Below are 19,494 nucleotides of genomic sequence, written 5' to 3'. Positions count from 1 at the left end.
ATTATTAGCATATTTAGATTGAGAAAGGAATATACCTGAATCTTGTTGGCGAATCTGCAATCCTAGGAAGTGAGTCAGCTCTCCAATCATGCTCATCTCGAACTCGACTTGCATGAGTTTTGAGAAGCCATGAGCAAGTTCATCCTTAGTCGACCCAAAGATGATATCATCAACATAGACTTGAGCAACTATCAACTCACCATCTTCCTTTTTGATGAAGAGAGTTTGATCAGCTTTCCCTTTTGTGAACCCATGCGACACCAGATATTGTGTGAGTCTATCATACCAGGCTCTAGGAGCTTGCTTCAACCCATAAAATGCCTTTTTAAGGTACAGCACATGATTCGGAAAGTGTGGATCAATGAATCCTTTTGGTTGAGCCACATAGACATCCTTTTTGAGTAACCCACTCAAGAAAGCAGTCTTTACATCCATCTGATAAAGTTTGAAATTCAGCTGACATGCTAGGGCAAGAAGAATTCTGATTGACTCCACTCGGGCAACTAGGGCAAATGTTTCATCATAGTCTACTCCTTCCATTTGCGAGTATCCTTGAGCCACAAGTCGAGCCTTGTTGCGAATCACATTGCCTTATTCATCAGTCTTGTTGCGGAATATCCACTTTGTACCGATGATGTGTTCACCTTCCGGTCTAGGTACTAGAGTCCAAACATCATTCCGCTGAAACTGAAGTAATTCATCATGCATTGCTTCAACCCAACTCTCATCTTGTAATGCTTCCTCAACTTTCTTAGGTTCAACCTGTGACAAGTAGCAGGAATAAGACATAAAGTTAGCAACACATTTATCAACTGTGCGTTTCCTTAATGTGAGTTCATTCATGTCTCCCACAATGACTTCTAGAGGATGATTTAATTTGATTCTAGATGAAGGTCCCTTCTTTTCATGAAATTCAGACTCTGGTGAAATGAGTAAGTCTGCAGGGTCTTCCACAATGCTAAGAGTACTAGGAGTACTTGGAGATACAGGTTCTTGTTCAGTAATGTCTTGAACTTCCCTAGGCTTAGGAGGAAGAATTTCTTTGGAGAGTTCCTCAATGCCTTTCTCAGAACTGGACTCTGAAGACTCATCAATGACGACATTTACTGTCTCCATTACCTTCATAGTTCTTTTGTTGTACACCTGATAAGCCTTGCTTGTAGAAGAGTAGCCTAGAAATATGCCTTTATCGCTTCGAGAGTCAAACTTTCCCACATTCTCTCTATCCTTGAGAATGAAGCAAGTATTTCCAAAGATTCTGAAGTACTTCACATATGGCTTCCTTCCTTTCCACAACTCATAGGGAGTCTTTTTGGTACCGGGTCTGAGGTATACCTTATTAACCATATGACATGCAGTGTTTACGGCTTCTCCAAACAAGTTTCTAGCCACATCTTTGTTATGTAGCATGGCTCTGGCCATTTCTTAAATAACCCTATTCTTCCTTTCTACCACACCATTTTGCTGAGGCGTAATAGGAGTAGAGAATTCTTGAGATATACCCGATCTTTATGCAAAAAGACTCCATGTATGAGTTCTCGAATTCCTTCCCATGGTCACTTCGAATTCGATCAATTTTTAAATTTTTTTCATTATGCAGTCTTGTGCATAAAGCCTCAATGTGCTCAGGAGTATCAGACTTGGATTGTAGTAGAATGGCCCAAGTGTATCTAGTAAAGTCATCTACCACAACCATGATGTATCTCTTACCCTTAAGAGACTCGGTTTTGGTTGGACCCATAAGATCTAAATGTAACAGCTCCAATAGTCTGGATGTAGCTGATGTCTGAGTGCCTGGATGCTTAGCTTTCATCTGTTTTCCAAGCTGACATAGTCCACACACCACATTGCTTATTCTACTAAGCTTTGGTATCCCCAAGACTGATTCGTGTTTAGATACAATAGATAGATGCTTGTAACTAGCATGTCCCATTCGTTGATGCCATAGATCTTCATTAGGCAACCGAATGCTATTACACACAATATCAACATCAGGAACCAATCCATAGCAGTTGTCCAAAGTGTGAACCCCACTAATGAGCTTCTTTCCAGACTTATCCATGACAAGACACTTTCCCTTTGAGAATAGCACCATGAAGTCTTGATCACATATCTGACTTATGCTCAATAGGTTCACCCTTAGACCTTTTACATAAAGAACATTTGCAATGTCCGGCAGTCCTGGCAGAGATATGATTCATTTTCCTTTAATCTGTGACTTGCTTCCATCACCAAAGGTAACATTGCCACCTTTCTTAGACTCGAAGACCTTGAAGAGAGATCTGTCTCCAGTCATGTGTCTTGAGCAACCACTGTCAAGATACCATAGACATGTGTCCATCACTTTGAATGCAGACTTCATCATGAAACACACTTCATGCTTAGATGACAAATCAGAGGGAATGGTTCTTTCTCTCAACTGCCTTTTATGAGCTAAGCCTTTAACTTTCACTCTTCTCAGACGAACTCCTTTACACATTTTCATTCTGAGACAGTCTAGTTTCTTCTTAGCCAAACTGAGATCTTTTCCAATAGTCATCATAAGAGAATTCAAATAACTTTAAGACTTGTATTTTCTGAGACACTTAAACAAATAGTGATTAGAAAAACAAGATGTATTTGAAAACAGAGATCTCTTCAAGCCGGTTACAGCCATGACAACAGGGGTCAATGGATCAACACAGCAAAGATTAAACCTAATCAGAGTGTGCCTACTCTGATACCACTTGATAGGCCACAAACTGAATGACCCCTTGTGATTAAACCAATTAATTAATTAGTCAAGTTATTAATTAATCAATTTATCATGCAATTGCATGGAAGCACAAACAAATCACCAAACAACTAAATATGCAGCGAAAATTAAATGACACGGTGATTTGTTTACGAATGGGGAAAACCCTTGCGGCAAAACCCCCACCGGGTGATTTTCAGGTTACCACTCCCAAAACTCCACTATTATCAAATCAAGCGGTTACAAGTAAAGGAATCCTAAGTACCTTACCAACCTACAGTTGAACCCTTACCCCAATACCCAATTGGACTTGATCTGTAGTGAAAGTTCTCCCTTTTGATGCACGGCTCCCAAGTACGTAACTAACTAATGCGCGGATCCCAGTACGCGACTTCAAACACCAACTTAGAAGGAGAGGTTGACTGCAAAGTTCTTCAGTTCATCATACACGATGAAGATCAGGAAGATGCTTGGTTCAAAACCCTATGGTGCAAATACACAGCAACTTCTTGATGGAAGATGAACTAGGTCAAGAACCTTGTCTGTTGAGCACAATTTGCATAAACAGAGATTGCTCAATGATAATACAACTTCTGTCTACCAAAACGGCTCTTAAAAATAATCCTTTTTTTATATGTTTAGGGTTAGAAGAAAAGAAAGCCCAAAAACATATTCACAGATCCCAAGAAAATCAGATTGGAATTCTGACTTTTTAATTCTCGACAGATAGCAGGTGTCGAGGTAGCTATCGAGAGGTGTCGAGCTTTAAAAACTTTGCACTTCAGCTTGCTTTTTCTTGGACAGACTTGATGACTTCAACACTTGACCTTGAAACATTGTTTCTTGAAGTATTAAAAACACCTAGAACTACCCAATTACAAGCAGAGTGTGTTTTGTCAAAAGATTAGCCAATTTACATAACTAAGTGACATATGTTCTTAAACAAGTTAAAACATATATGTCCTAACAATAGTAGTAGTGATAGCAGTGGCAGTGACAATGGAAATAATGAGGATAATAGCAACAATGATAGTGAAAGCAGAAATAGTGAAGACTATGATAGCCAATATAGTGGCAATGATTAGGGTGAACCCCCTAGTGATAGAGAGGAGGAAGATGTAAGACCTTTCTACGAATACCACTTTGATGATGACGTGGACTACTATGATAGAGATATAGAGAATGATGTTGAAGTTGAAAATGTGCTAGAAGCTGTAGGAGATGAGGTGGAAGTTGAAGATGAAGAGGTTGATTATATAGATTATGATGATTACGCCTATGGGCGACCCTTAATTGGAGTTGCATTACTAATGTTAGTTCAAGGTCAGGTCCTCGTTATGACAAGCATGATAGAGAAATTCCTAAGTTAAGGTCATTCCACAATTCAGAACTTGGCTCATTGATCCCATACACTGAGGAAGAAGATGACATAGATGCTTGATTGGCCACCCTAGACAAAACGCTAAGGGGCTGTTTGGATTTTGGCGTTTCCATCACCCATCACTCTGTTTCCATCACTCATCACTCAAAAATGGTGGGTTACACGGAGTAATAGCTTGTTTGGATGTGTTTTCAGATTCTGTTTTCAGATTTTGTTTTCATCACTTAATTCTCACTAAAGTGAGTAATGAGTTATGGAAACTGGAAACAAGTTTGAGGTGTTTTCAGATACTTGAGTTATGAGTTACATGGCAATTTGGTAATTAAATGGAATTTATGGGACCCAATGCTTTGTGTTGTCACATCAAACACCAAAAGCTTTTCCCTTCTCTTTCTTTCTTTTATCACATTTGCTCACCCTCCTTTCTTTCCACCCGTTGTAGGTTCACATTTGGATTTTTTTTTCCTTCCTTTCTTCACATCTATTGCTTCTTTAGCTGAAACATCATCTTCCATTAAATTCACCAAGTCCTCGATTACCACAAACAAAGTTGTTTCTGGTATTTGTTTCAGTCATTGGTTTTAGTCATTCTCAAGCACTAAGCACTCTTCTCATCAATGGAAAAAATAGTAGTTGTCTAAAGTGAGCACCAAATAGTATTTGTTTCAAATAAGAGATAGGTCTGTTGAGGATGCTAATGAATTTTCTAGGTTTGTGCTTCAAGCTCAGAACTGAAGTGGTTGTTGTGGGTATTGGGGGTTGAAGGAAAAAAAAGAAAAAGAAATAAGAAGCTCCTGGGTTCGGTGAGTGGTTGTTGTGGGTATTGGGGATGGAAGGAAAAAAAAAAAAAAGAAGAAAAGAAATAAGAAGCTCCTAGATTATGTGAGTTTGGGTATTGAGGGTTGAAGAAGGAAAATAATAATAATAATAATAAGTAAAAGCTACACCAAGTCAATCCGTGGGTCCCACAAAAAGTAAAATTTTTTGTGTTATCAGAAGTTGGAAACAAGTGCCAAACATGCCACCTTAAGAAGTTGGGGTATTTTCAGTGATAAGTGATGAGTTATTGAGTGATGAGTGATGAGTAATGATATTTTAGTGATGAGCGATCATTTTTTTCATCCAAACAGCCCCTAATGATCCATAGTTTCAAAAACTTAACACTGGAGCATCTTGAATATGAAGATGAGAAAATGGAAGGGAATGAGTTAGAATACCTCCCCCAATACATCCACCCAAGTAACACAGGAAAGCAAGACCTATTTGGTGAGTGGATGGACAATATAGAGCATCTGAATGCTTATGTGACTAACAAGCCCACAGATATGGAGATTGATGTAGAAGGCATGGATTATATGGATGAAGACCTCATGGTACTAATGTTGAGGGAAGAAGGAACTCATTGGGAGCCACCTGCCATTGTTGAAGCCACAACCAAGTTGAAGAATTGGGCATATGAGGGAGCCGCCCACCCCATAGAAAACTTTGTGAAGAAGATCAAGACCGTCAAGCCAATCATTCCTGCCAAAAACATTGTTTCTATCCCTATTGAGTCTATTTCTACTAGTATTATTGTTCCTGTTAAGTTTTTTTGTGATCGTATTCCTATAGGGTCTATTTCTGTTGAGTCTGTTGAGAACTCTTTTCCTTATAATATGATTTTTGATTCTGCTTATTTGTTGGCTTTGAATGTTTTTATTTTGGAAATTGGTAAAGAAACTCTTAATAATAATAAATTAAAACAAGGGCATGTAGAACCTATAAAAGAAGAAACCTAACCTGTTAACTTGGGAATTGATGATGAACCTAAGATGATACAACTGGGCAATACTCTAACCTCCTCTAAGAAAGATGCATTAGTTGGCCTACTGATAGAATTCAAAGAGGTATTTGCATGGTTATATGAAGACATGCCTAGGATTGATATAGATATAGTGTAGCATTGCATTCCAACAGATCAAACCATGAAGCCGGTCAAGCAGAAGTTGATAAGAATGAAGCTAGAGTGGACTCTCAAGATCAAAGAAGAAGTTGAGAAAAAGTATAATGCAGGATTTCTGAGAGTGGCAACTACCCAAAATGGTTAGCTAATGTGGTTCCAGTGCCGAAGAAGGATGGGAAAGTGAGAATGTGTGTAGACTTCCAAGATCTCAATAAGGCTAGCCTGAAAGATGATTTTCCCTTGCCTTACATTGACATCCTAGTTGATAACACAGTAGGACATGCCTTGTTATCATTTATGGATGGGTTTTTAGGATATAATCAGATAAAGATGGCTCTAGAAGATATGGAGAAAACCTCATTCATTACGCCATGGGGGACGTATTGCTACAAGATCATGTTATTTGGCCTTAAGAATGTTGGTGCTACTTACCAATGTGCAGTCACTACTTTGTTACATGATTTGATCCATAAAGAAGTAGAAGTTTATGTTGACGACATGATAGTGAAGTCCAAAGACTGTAAAGGGCATATATCAACTTTACGGAAGTTTTTTGAAAGAATCCAATTCTATAAGTTGCGGTTGAATCCAAAGAAGTGCACTTTTGGCTTAAAATCTAGAAAGCTGTTGCGGTTTATGGTAAGTCAGAGGGGAATTGAAATTGGTCCTAAAAAAATCAAGGCAATTGTAGAGATGAAGCCTCCAAGGACAAAAAAGAAAATTTAAGGATTTTTAGGGAGGATACAATAAATCAACAGATTCATAGCCCAGCTCACCATGACATGTGAGCCACTTTTCCAACTACTCAAGAAAGAAGTTCCCACAGTATGGAATGAACAATGTCAAGAAGCTTTTGAGAAGATTAAGAATTATCTGATGAAACCACCAATATTGGTTCCACCGGTACTTGAAAAGCCATTATTATTGTATCTCACAACTATGGATACAGCAATGGGGGCTTTGCTTGCTCAATACCTAGAGGAGTCTAGGAAGAAGAATGCGATTTACTACTTTAGCAAGAAGATGTTGGCTTATGAGGAGAAGTATTCACCACTTGAGAAGACATGTGTAGCACTTGTATGGGCAACCCACAAACTCAGACATTATATGCTTGTTTTCAAGGTCTTATTGATTGCAAGAATGGACCTTTTGAAATATTTGATAGAAAAGCTTGTGCAAGATGGGAAAATAGCTAAATGGGTTCTGCTTTAATCAGAATTTGATATTAAATATATGACTTAGAAGTTTGTAAAGAGGAGAGGAATTGCTGATCACTTAGCCCACTGTTCACCTGAAGAAATCCAAGGAGACTTTTTGGATGAGGATATCATGGGGATAGAGTTAGAATCATGGAAGATGCATTTTGACGGAGCAACTAATCAAAATTGAAGTGGCATTGGAGTTCTCCTAATTTCTCCAAAAGGGACACACATCCCATTCTCTAGCAGGCTCAACTTTTCTGCCACTAATAATGCCACTAAATATGAGGCTTGCATTATGGAGTTACAAGCGACCTTAGGTCTTGAAGTGAAAGAGTTGGAGGTGTATGGTGATTTAGCCTTGATAATTTCTTAGATTCAGAATAGATGGAAAATCAAGGAGGAAAAACTGATGCCTTATCATGAATGTCTCAAGAAGTGAGCCTCGAAATTCAATAAGATGTGGTACCAATATGTGTCAAGAATGCGGAATCAGATTGCAAATGCTTTAGCAACAATGACATCTATGACGGATGGACCTAAGGAAGATGACGCTTGACCAATAGTGTTAGAAAAAAAAGAAAGCTAGCTTATTGCATGTCGATAGAAGAAGATGAGGCAATGAATGGAGAAGGTGAATGGTATTCAGACATTTTACAGTACCTCAAGGATGGGACATACCCAAATTCTGCAAACAAAAATGACCAATTAACCATCAAAAGGTTGTCCACTAATTATATTATTTGTGGGGAAAGGCTTTACAGAGGATCATATGATGGAATTCATCTCCTTTGTGTGACTGCTAAGGAAGCATAGGAAATGATTAAAGAGGTTCATGAATCAAGTTATGGGCCACACATGAATGCACACATGCTGTCATGAAAAATAATGAGACAAAATTATTATTGAACTACTATGGAAGAAAATTGTGCAGCTCATGTTTAAAAGTGCCATCAATGCCAAGTCCATAGAGATCTGAAGCATATGCCACCTATGTCATTACATACCATGACTTCAACTTGGCCATTCTCTACATAGGGAAGATTCACCCAACAACATCCAATGGCTATGAATTTATACTTGTTGCTATTGATTATTTCACTAAATGGGTAAAAGCTACCTCATACAATGGGTATTCATACTAATATCATTTGTAGATACAGGGTACCACTTGAAATTATCTCAGATAATGGACTGCATTTCAAGGGAGAAACAGAGAAGTTACTTCGGCAGTTCAATATCCAGCACCATAAATCCTCACCCTACCATCCTCAGACTAATGGAGCAATTGAGGTTGCAAACAAAAATATAGGGCAAATTCTAAAGAAGAGCATGAAGAACTACAAGGATTGGCATCTATAATTACCCTATGCACTTTGGGGTTATAGGACATTAATTCGGTCCTTCACATGAGCCATTTCTTATTCACTGGTGTATGGGATGGAAGCAGTCCTTCCCATTCAAATGGGTGTCCTTTCATTGAGAATAGTACTGAAGAGTGTAAAGTGAAAACCCTAAGGTAGATTGGTTGCAAAGTAGATATGACCAATTGTGCATGATGGATGAGATGAAACTCAGGCCTTGTATCACATTCAAGGTTATCAATGGAGACTTAGGAAAGCTTTTAACAAGAAAGTAAGAACTAGAGATTTGAAGTTGGCAGATTTAGTGTTGAAAAAGATCCGAGCCCCAATTCAAGAGACAAATAGAAAGTTCAAGCAAAATTAGGCAGGTCCATATATTATCAAGCAGGTATACTCTGGGGAGTAGCAAGGTTGATGGAATTAGATGCAAACCTTTTCACTAAGCCAACCAATATGGATCAATTGAAGAAATACCACGTTTGAGGTGGTAGCCAGAAAACACCATGTCAAAAGTGGTTGTCAATTTTGTTATTTCCCTTCCTAGGTTCAGTAAAAAAAAAAAGGGCTCACTAGGCTAAAAACCCAAAAAAGCGGTCTAGGCAAAAATTGGGGCATTAAAAAAGAAAAAAGAAAAAAGAAAATAAGAGTGAGAGAGCCTACTAGGTTGAAAACCCGAAAGGGTGGCCTAGGCAAAAGTTAAGGCAAATAAAAATGAACTACGTGATGACTTGATCCTTTTGCCAAGGAGGTGCGTAGGTGACCATATATTGGTCCGGTCACAACTTCTCTAAACCCACCATTTACCCATTAAGCAAAAAAAAAAAAAAAAAAGGTTTTCAAAATCTAATAATTCCATTAAACCATGCCATTACACAGAAATCAAAACCCAAAACCTAAAAAAACCAAACCCTAAAAACCTCAACCCTAAACAGAATCCTTAACCTGAAAGTCCTAAATAATTCCTAAACCTAATAGTTTCACATCAACTTTTAAAATAAACACGTTCAAAGCCCAAAAGAAAAAAAAAAAAAAAGAGATCATTTTTTCTTTAGTCTTTTCTCCTTTGGTTGTTCGTTGATTCCATTTGTGCTAATTACTTTGTCATCTTTGTCTCTCCTTCTAAACTCATAATTATCAGCCTTATGTTTTTCTTAGTTGTCCCTAAGAAATTGTTTTCTCATGGCAACCATGTCAGCCTCCTTATCCGCAATTTTGTTCACCAACCAGTTAGAATATTCAGTGGTCATCTTGTGAAAGTGAACCTTAACAAAAGATTGATCTACTCGGTCAGCCATCTCCAAGCCTAACAATGTGTTCCTTGTAAAAGTAGGATTTGTGTCCATAGGATTGAAAGGTTTTCTTCCTTTTCCACCAAGTGTTCCCTGCTCATATTGGAATTGTCTCAAAAGTCTATCAACCTTATAGAAAGTTGCCCTCCTTAACCTGACTATGAAGATATGATCTAATCCCGAGGACTGCAACAAAGGAGGTGGGCCCTTCCACCAATAACAACTCCATCGAATTGAGACACTGGATTTCTTGTTCAGAAATTTCACCCAGTCACTAGGTGTGATAATCATGTCTAGTCTTTCCATCAACCATATCTGCAAAGTCAAGGGACTCCCAAGAAAGTTTAACGACTCTCCACTAAGAAATACAGAGTTTGATTCTAAAAGAATTTTTTCCTAGATAAAAAAAACAGAATTATCACCATCGTTAACTTGACTCACAATGCCTATGGCTCTAGCATCCACAAAACCAAGCCTTCCAGAGCAAAGAAAAAACTCTCCCACAAAGCAAAGAGCTAAGACAAAATTCTTCTGCATGTTGTCAGTCACTCCATGAGTACGGTTGTTAATTAGTCTTGAAATAACTACATGAAGATTCACCATGTGGCCTTCAATCATGTTATTGGTAATTAAAGTAGAAAGTCCTATAGCACCAAATAAAATATCCTTATGTCTGGGATCACAAGAAACTGCTACGGATTTCTTGCCATGATCATAACCTAGAATAGCTGAAAATTCTTCAATGGTGGGACAAAGTTCAGCAGTTTTAAATTGAAATAATGGTCTTCAGTATCCTAGAACTTCATAGCAGCACAAAGGAAATCCCACTTGATCTTCACATTCCTCAAAGCCTTGATTCTCTCTAGCTTGTAGGCTATAAAATTGATCTTGGTGCTAAAATCAAAGCTATGAACCCATCTATTGATATCATGAATGGTTGAAAGAGGAAAATTTTGATTGTTAGCCACGTATAACTCTTGCATGTGATAGTTGTTTCTTGATAACTTTGATTCAGAGATTTGTTTGCAGGTTAGATGCTAAAATAAGCTACCTTATTCCCTAACCAGGTTTTAATAGGTTTCAAGAGTTTGTAGCTAACTAGGAAAGTGTTTCATAGTCCCAAATGGAGAAAATATTTTTCGAAAAACTCAAAAACATAGAAAACATGTTGGAAAAGCATGAGGAATCAAAGCAAAATTGGATGTGCCCATCGGCACCTCAAAGTGCTAGTCAACACTCTAAAAGTGTCGATTGGCACCCAGCTCAACCAAGGCCCGATTACCCTATTTGTGTTTTTAGGCACTTTATGAGTCCATTTTGACTCTTTTTTTTTTTTTACTCAAAAAAAAAATTTTGAGCGGCAAATTTTTCAAAAAATTTGCATGGTCTGTTAAATTGGGGCATTTAGACATGCAATGTCCATTTGTTTAAAAAAAAAAAATCATCTGCATCACTTGTTTCAAAAAAGAAGAAGGAAATTAATCAAGTCAAGATTTTCCAAAGTCATGCATTTATCTCTTAAACTAGGGGCATTTGACTATGCCTTATCCCCTCTTTTTGGAGCAAGTAAAAATCACTCACCACTTTTCAACAAAAAAGGTGAGAGAAATTCTTTTCAAAATGAAGGGTCATCATGCATAAAGTTTTCAAACTAGGGGCAGTCGGCCATGCCTCATTCCAGTAAGTACAAATCCCATCAGAAGTGGTTAGATTAAGTTTAGATTCTTTATTACAAAACATCAATCAGGTGAATTCTAAACTTGCCTCATCCGAGTTTCAGGAAGATCAGAAGCAATCCAAAGGTAAAAAGCTTACCATGGAAATTAATACAAATTTGTCTAAGGAACACTTTTTCTTGTTCTTGTAGGAAATTTAGATACAAGTCAAGCATCATTTGGACTTTGGGTCTGCCTACGAGAAGATCTCCTAGAACCACCCCTATAGGAGCAACCATCAGTGTCTCCTTCTTGACTTGCGTAAAATTTAGATTCTTGTTGCTGGTTCTGAAGTTCAAGATTTCTGATTCTCTCCTCCAAGGATCTTGAGTTGGCATCAGCCATTGCCATCCAGTTGTTCTGAAAAATCAATAGAGACAAGTGTTAAATTCATTATCATGGAAGTTTAAGCAGAAAAAAATCAGAAAGCATCATATTATACCTAGTTCATTTCATTGAGAAAATATTGAGAAAGTTGAGTGTGCACCACCAATTGCAAACCTCCAATCATCTACATGCTGTCTTCCACAAGATCAACGCCGACCTAAAGCATGGATCCACAAGTTCACGAATAACTTAATAAGCAAAAATGAGGACAAAAGACTAAAGGATTCAGGAATATACCAAGTCATTCTAGGGGACATTTAAAGTATACTCTGGCCGGTCTAAATTCATAAAGCTGTATGACCCATAAGGGTTCATCACCTCATACTACCATGTGGGAAAATGAGGATATGTCTTCATGAAAGAACTAGAAGAGTCGTCAGCATGGCTAGGAGAAGGACTCTCCTCTTCAGAGGATGAAGCCTAAAAGTGCAACATGCAGATATTTTCACAAAAGTTGAAACAAATAAGATGAGGATACAAGATAAAATGCAAAATGACTTTGGAAAGAAAGAAAGATATTGAGGTTACAAGAATGCCAGCCATACAACCCTGCAATTGAGTTTGGACAAATTCAAGATAATCTCCTAGTGTCCCTAAAACAACGTGGCTGACTCGAGCACGAGTAGTTTCTTCATTAGCTAAAAGGTCTGCCAACCGAATTAAGGGACAAGGATGAACCAGAATCATCACAGGAGGGTACACATGTTGAACATGAGCCAACACTCGGTCACCAAGATACCAATATCTCCCGTGGCCACACTCAAATAGTACTTGACGGCCATTCAGCTCTTGAGCCCATTCACACTTAACATGCTCCTCACAGCCAAGCCAAGGATCCAAAGACATCTAAAAATAGCGCTCAAACTCAACAAATTCCTCAAACTCCACAAATAGCACAAGCTCATAGTACTACCCAAGTCTGGACATAAGAGAGTTCCAATGAAGAGAAGCATGAAAATGTGAGTGCTCGTTGCTATAGTCTAACAAATCTCAATATTGGTGTACAACCAAATCAAGAATACATTTTTACTCCTAATTTTTGAAGGCATCACACCCAAAATACTTTAATCTCTGTTGAGGTGATGGAATCATTGACTTAATTCTTTCACCACCCAATTTCAAGCCAATAATGGCTGAGAAGTTATAGGGTGTCAACATCACCTCACCAATGCCTGGAAAATGGAAAGTGCAAGTAGTGTCCTAGAATCGCTCTGACAAAGCAAGGAGTAATTGGAGATCTTTATACTCATTGGCATCATGATTCAGTAGAGTTTGGAAGCTAGCTTCATTAATGATGTTCTTAATGTCTGGGGACAACATCTCCTATATGCCTTTCAACATCTGGAGGTTACCTTGACTCTTGAGGTTTTGCAAAAAAAAATTTAGCCAATTATTGACATGTCCACAAAACACCATGTCCCAAAATACTCATTCCAAGATCCCAACAAACAAAAAAACCAACAAAAAAATTCCATGTCCAAAAAAACTCATGCCAAAAAATTTCATGTCCAACAAAAAAATCCTATGCAAAAAGTCCCATGTCCAACACCGACAAACAAAAAAATCCAACAAAACATTCTATGCCAAAAATCCCGAGTCCAACAAAAAATCCTATGCCGAAAATCCGTTGTCTAACACCAACAAAAAATCCCATGTCCAACCAAAATTTGTTTCCGTGTCCAACAAAAAATTCCATGTCTAACCAAAAAAAATTCTCCACGTCCAACAAAAATTCCATGACCAAAAAATTTCTATGCCAAAAATCCCATGTCCAACATAAAAATTCACACCACCACAAAAATTTTCCATTCCCATACCTATAAAAATTTCCGTACTCATGAAATAAGACTTACACATTCCAACAAAATTTCAACACTCATCAAAAGTGAGTTTGTTCAAAGCCTACACATCAAATTTTCATGATTTCAATACCCATAAAATTCAAGTCAAAATTCATTCAACAATACCTCAAGTTACATACGTTGCCAAACTTCATAAGTCATCAACATTGTCCAAGTTTCATAGCAAACATTTCAACAATTCAAAAATGCCCCAAAACAAAGAAAACAACTTGATCACACAATGATTTCCAACCAAATCATACAATGTTCAAAATTCCAACAAGAACAAATAACACCAAAATGACAATGTCCTACCATCAAGCTCTCAACAAAACATGAAATTAACAAATTTACCAACAAAGAAACAAAAATGAGCTCACCTTGTAATCCTTTTTGGAGTGTGGAGCATGGGTTTTAGGGTCTTGAATGAGCCCTCCTTCCTTATTCCATTCAAGGGATGGATGATATTTCTTCCCATTGAAAGTAAGAAAAGATGGCCCCTTAGAAGATGCCATGAAAGTGCAAAAAATGGAGGTTTGGAGATGGGTTTCAAGAAAATGGGTTTGTTACGAAGTTGGTCAAGAACCCAAAGATCTAAAGAGATATTGAGGGAAATGAATGAAACCAGTTTAGAAGGAAGTGATTTTCTAAGGAAGAAATGGTGTGAGAATGAAGAAAATGCAAGTGGAAAAACCATGTGAATAGTAACAATGGAGGAAGAAGTGAGAGTGAAGAAGGGAAACTGAAAGGAAAAAAAAAAATGATGGAAACAAGCACAAAAGGGGGACCAATAATTTGGCCCCCCTTTTTTTAATACACCTGAGCTGCTAAGCCAACTTATGGTTGACAAAGTTGACTCAGTCAACTCACCCAAAAAAAATAAAATAGTTTTGTTTTTATTTGTTTTAAAAAAAGAGATGAAATAAAATTTGAAAAAAAAAATCTTTTCAAAGGTAGATGGTATCAATTTCAAAAAAAAAAAAAAAAAATCAATTTTGAAGGAAGGAAAAATAAATTTTCAAGGATAGTCAAGAACAAAGGGTATCATTTTTCAAAGAAATTTTCAAATTTCAAAAAGAAAAAAAAAAAAAAAAACTTTTTCAAAGGACTACAAAAATCAATCAAGGTTTTCCATCTAAAGAGGAAATTCAAGTCAAAGAAAGAGAGAGAGAGAAGAAAATCACACATCTCAAAATAGTGGAACAATAGGGCACCCATCATTTAAAAGCTAATCCCAAATTTTAGTCTTTTGCAAGCAAAACCCCAGGTTCCAAGATAGAGAAGCCTCTTGGTTTCTTCTTATTAAGATTAAGGGAGAGAAGCCCCTTGGTCGTCACAATTCAAGATTGAGATAGAGAAGCCTCTCAATCGCCTCAAGTTCCAAGATAGAGAAGCCTTTTGGTTACCTTCCATTCAGATCAAGGTAGAGAAGCCCCTTGGTCATCACAATTCAAATTGAGATAGAGAAGCCTCTCAATCGCCCCAGGTTCCAAGATACAAAAGCCTCTAGGTTACCTCCCATTTAGATCAAGGTAGAGAAGCCCCTTGGTCACCCACAACTCTAGATTGAGATAAAGAAGCCTCTCAATCACCGTAGGTTCCAAGATGGAGAAGCCTTTCGGTTACCTCCCATTCAGATCAAGGTAGAGAAGCCCCTTGGTCACCCACAGTCCCAGATTGAGATAGAAAAGTCTCTCGATCGACCAAGTTCTAAGATAGAGAAGCCTCTCGGTTACCTCCCATTCAGATCAAGGTAGAGAAGCCCCTTGGTCACCCACAGTTCCAGATTGAGATAGAGAAGCCTCTCAATCACCTTAGGTTCCAAGATAGAGAAGCCTTTCGGTTACCTCCCATTTAAATCAAAGTAGAGAAGCCATTTGGTCGCCCATGGTTCTAGATTGAGATAGAGAAGCCTATTAATCACCTCAAGTTCCAAGATAGAGAAGCCTCTTGGTTACTTCCCATTCAGATCAAACTAGAGAAGCCCTTTGGTTGCCCAAACATGAAAATTGAGATAGCTCAATCCACCCAAATTTAGACTGTGATAGAGAAGCCTCTATGTCACCTCAAACTTCAAGATTTAGTTCAGGTTCATCAATTATCAAGTAGATTAAGTATTCATAGTTCTCAATTTTCAAAGTAGCAAAACACTAGTTCTATGTTCCAAGGTTTTAGGTTCTAGGGCTAGGTAATCTTTGAAAAGTCAACCTCAATTAAATCATGGCCGTTAAAATCAGTGCCTTTGTTTTACAATGACATTCGCTTTGCAAGCTCTATCAATGAGGGGCATTCTATAGACACTCAATTTTGCACCCATAATTAATCTTGGAAGATGGCTAGAGTGACCATTTATATACCCAAAATTTAGAGTTGCATTACATGCATTAATTCATTCGTTGCGTCTCATAAAATTTATCTTGAGATTCGAACGACCGCGACGATATGTCCGATTCATGAATCGGATTGTTGAATTGAAAGATATCACAAGATCAAGTTTTCATGGTCTGCATGCATTTTGTTTGGGTGGAACTGATCATGCACGATTAATTTAAATTAATTTTGATTGGTTAAACAATTAAAATTATTTAAATAATTTTATGATTGGTTGTTGGTTAGTGTCATAAATGGGCCTTCTTGCATGAGAATAGAGTGGATAATCAGATAACAAATAAGTTATGAATAATCAAGTTTTCTTGGAATATTTATCTAAAAGATAATTATCACACTAAAGACCTAAATATCAAGAAAAAGGGATTAATTTTTAGAATACAAATCAAAATGTGTCGAGATACAATTTCTGGCTCAAAATTCCTCAAAAAATGAGTGCAAATCAAACAAAAACTTGAATGCGGGCCTAGCACCCAAGAAGGTCTGTTGGCTCTCTTGGAGTGCCAATCGGCACATCCCAAGTGTTGACTGGCCCAAATGCTCGGCCCGGCCCGAGAATGTCTTGATTGAGATAAATCCTATCTTTTTGACTTTTTAGAGATAAGGACGTGTTCCAAATCATATCTAATCTCATTCAACTTATTTTTTAAGCATCCCAACCTTTATAAATAGAGGGAAAAGATTAGAATTAAAGGCTCTTCTTTTCTGGCTTCTCTTCTCCCCTTACATTAAAAACGTTCTAGAGGTTTTTGCTTTAAGAACTTCTTTTTTATATGTCAAGTATTTTAGAACTGAAAGAAGTGAAAATTTCTTTGATTTCTAAAATATTCTTTTATTTGAAGAGCATGCACATTCAAGAGGTATTTAGTTATATTCTTCTATTTGTTTTTCCTTTCCATTAATTAGTATGTTGTGATTGTTTGTTGCATGAATGCGGTTAATATGTTTGATTTTTATTGTGCCTTGTTCTTAATTCATGTTTGCCATGCTTATATACATAGTTGAAATTTTCTTTGACATGTTCTTTAGTTGATTGTTTGTTTGATTTTTTTTTTCTTTGACAAAATCTACAAATGATCAACAAAACTTTTTTTTTTTTTAATTCAAAACTGATCTGTATTTTCATTAAATACAGATCTAAATTTTTTTGGTCTCAAAATTGATCTCTATGTTCATTAAATACAAATCTGATTTTTTTCTGGTCACAAAATTGATATGTATTTTCATTAAATACAAATCTAAAAAGTTTTTTTTTTTTTTTTAAATTGCAGATTTTGAAATTTCAAAGAAAGAATTAAGAGTTAGGTTAAAGTCTTTCTTTTTAATATTTGATCCATGGATAGTAAGTTTGTCTCATGAATGTGAATCCTTTTTCAAAAGTCTTTTGTATTTACTTTGAAAAACATATATGATTTTTACAAATCAAATCTCTCATTTTTTTCTTTTTAAACTTTTCAAAATAGTTCTAATTCTTTTTAACAAAATCTTTTTTTTTTATTTTTTTTTATTTTTTTTATATCCTTTAAGAAAACAGATCTGATTTTTATAAATCAAATTTCATTTTTTTTTAACTTTACAAAAAAAAAAATCTCTCTTTTTTTTTTTTTTTTTTTTTTTTTTTTTTTTAATTTTACCAAAAAACAAATCTGATTTTTCTTGATAAAATCTTTTTTTTTTCCTTCTAAAAAATAGATCTGATTTTTACAAATCAAATCTCATTTTTTTAATCTTTCAAGACATATTTGATTTTTCTTTTAAAAGAGGACATTATTCATAAGGTGAATTTGTTTAAATTAATTTTTGTCAAGTGTTTGTCATGTGTATTATAACATATCATCCAACATCATACAAAAAGGGTATATAACGGTTATTAGAGTCTAGAAGACCAAACTATGTCTAGGCAGAATAGGTGTCTAACACTTTCCCATTCCATAACCTAACCCCCGAACGTAGGACTTTGGATAGGTAGACTAGTATTTTGTCTTTAAATTTGGTAGAATGTAATTAGGACCAAAGCTTTTTATTTTATTTTTTTGCATAGATTGTAACTAAGACCAAAGCCTTGTAAGGTTAATCTACCAAATTGTACTTTTTTATTCAATCAATGACATTTGACATATTTTGAATATGTAATTGTATTTATTTATTTATTTATTTATTTTTTGTATATAACATAAGTGGCGACTTTACACCACTACCCAAAAGAGAGGTTCCTTAAAGCACCCAAATCTCTTTTTTGATAGCACCCAAGTTCCCGGTCTCTCACACCCTTGGCATCTACTTTGGTGAGCGGCCTTACATTAAGCATCTCCCTTCTCCATCTATGACCTAAAAAGGGGAACTAGAAGGACATTTTCTAAGACAAATAAATCTAATGCGCATTAATATATGTATAAGCTGCCATTGGAAAAGAAGAGTATAAATTGTTAAGATTAATATAGTTCGGAATAGAAATTAATTTCTTAATTTTATTGATAAATATTTAATTATTTTCACTACACTAATCACACAAATTTTAAATTAATAATTTCATATGTTCCTAAATGTGTTTTTTCCCTTTTGGTTTGAAGTTGTTTCCATTGTTGTCAACATAATGAAACTTAAGTAGGAATACTATGATCCTAATCAATTGTTTTACACAAAAATTTTAGAAAATATGTACAAAATTTCATTTTACATAAATAATTAATGCATCACTTTTTTTTTTGGACAAAAACATGAGTAGATTTTTAAAAGAATAATTTTAGAATATTCTTCTCTTTCATTGTTTGAGAGTTTTAATGGGGGAATGGAAAATTCATTCCCTTGCTTGGGAGTTTAAGCGGGAGGAAATGAAATTGGTTGGAGGGAATACTCATTCCTCTCTATTCCCTTAAAATCTCAAATTTTCATTTTCCTTGAAATTAGGAGGAATGGGAGAGAATAAAATTAGATTTAATGATTTTTTTTACTAAAACTTCCAAAATACCCCTATATATTCAACCCTTTATTTTAAAAGAAGGGTCTAATAGTAATATTGTCATAAAATTATTCAATTCCATTCCCTCTATGTTACTTCCAAATAAGATTGCTTGCATTCCACTTATTTTCATTTATTTCCATTTCTTTATTTTAAAACATCCAATCAGGGTTACCTAATTTCATTCCATTCCATTTTTTTCAATTCCTTTCCCTTGCTTAAATACATTTCATTCCATTCCTTTCCATTCTCTTATGATCATTCCATTTCATTCCCTTATGAACTCTCAAATGAT

General features: G+C 36.1%; 1 long non-coding RNA gene across 1 annotated transcript; it reads right to left on the bottom strand.

Annotated features, from left to right (window-relative positions):
• Nucleotides 1–11,590: 11,590 nt before the first annotated feature.
• Nucleotides 11,591–14,651, bottom strand: LOC136068568 (uncharacterized). Its single transcript, XR_010629931.1, has 4 exons — nucleotides 14,233–14,651; nucleotides 12,249–12,431; nucleotides 12,067–12,168; nucleotides 11,591–11,984 (listed from the first exon to the last, which is right to left on the bottom strand). It is a non-coding gene; the product is annotated as an uncharacterized LOC136068568 (long non-coding RNA).
• Between the last annotated feature and the right edge of the window lie 4,843 nt (nucleotides 14,652–19,494).

The sequence above is a fragment of the Quercus suber genome, unplaced genomic scaffold (genome assembly GCF_002906115.3).
Source record: "Quercus suber isolate HL8 unplaced genomic scaffold, Cork oak 2.0 scaffold_122, whole genome shotgun sequence".
NCBI classification, from domain to species: domain Eukaryota; kingdom Viridiplantae; phylum Streptophyta; class Magnoliopsida; order Fagales; family Fagaceae; genus Quercus; species Quercus suber.
The sequence above is the reverse complement of the archived record's forward strand: the minus strand, read 5'-3'. Positions and strand labels throughout refer to the sequence as shown.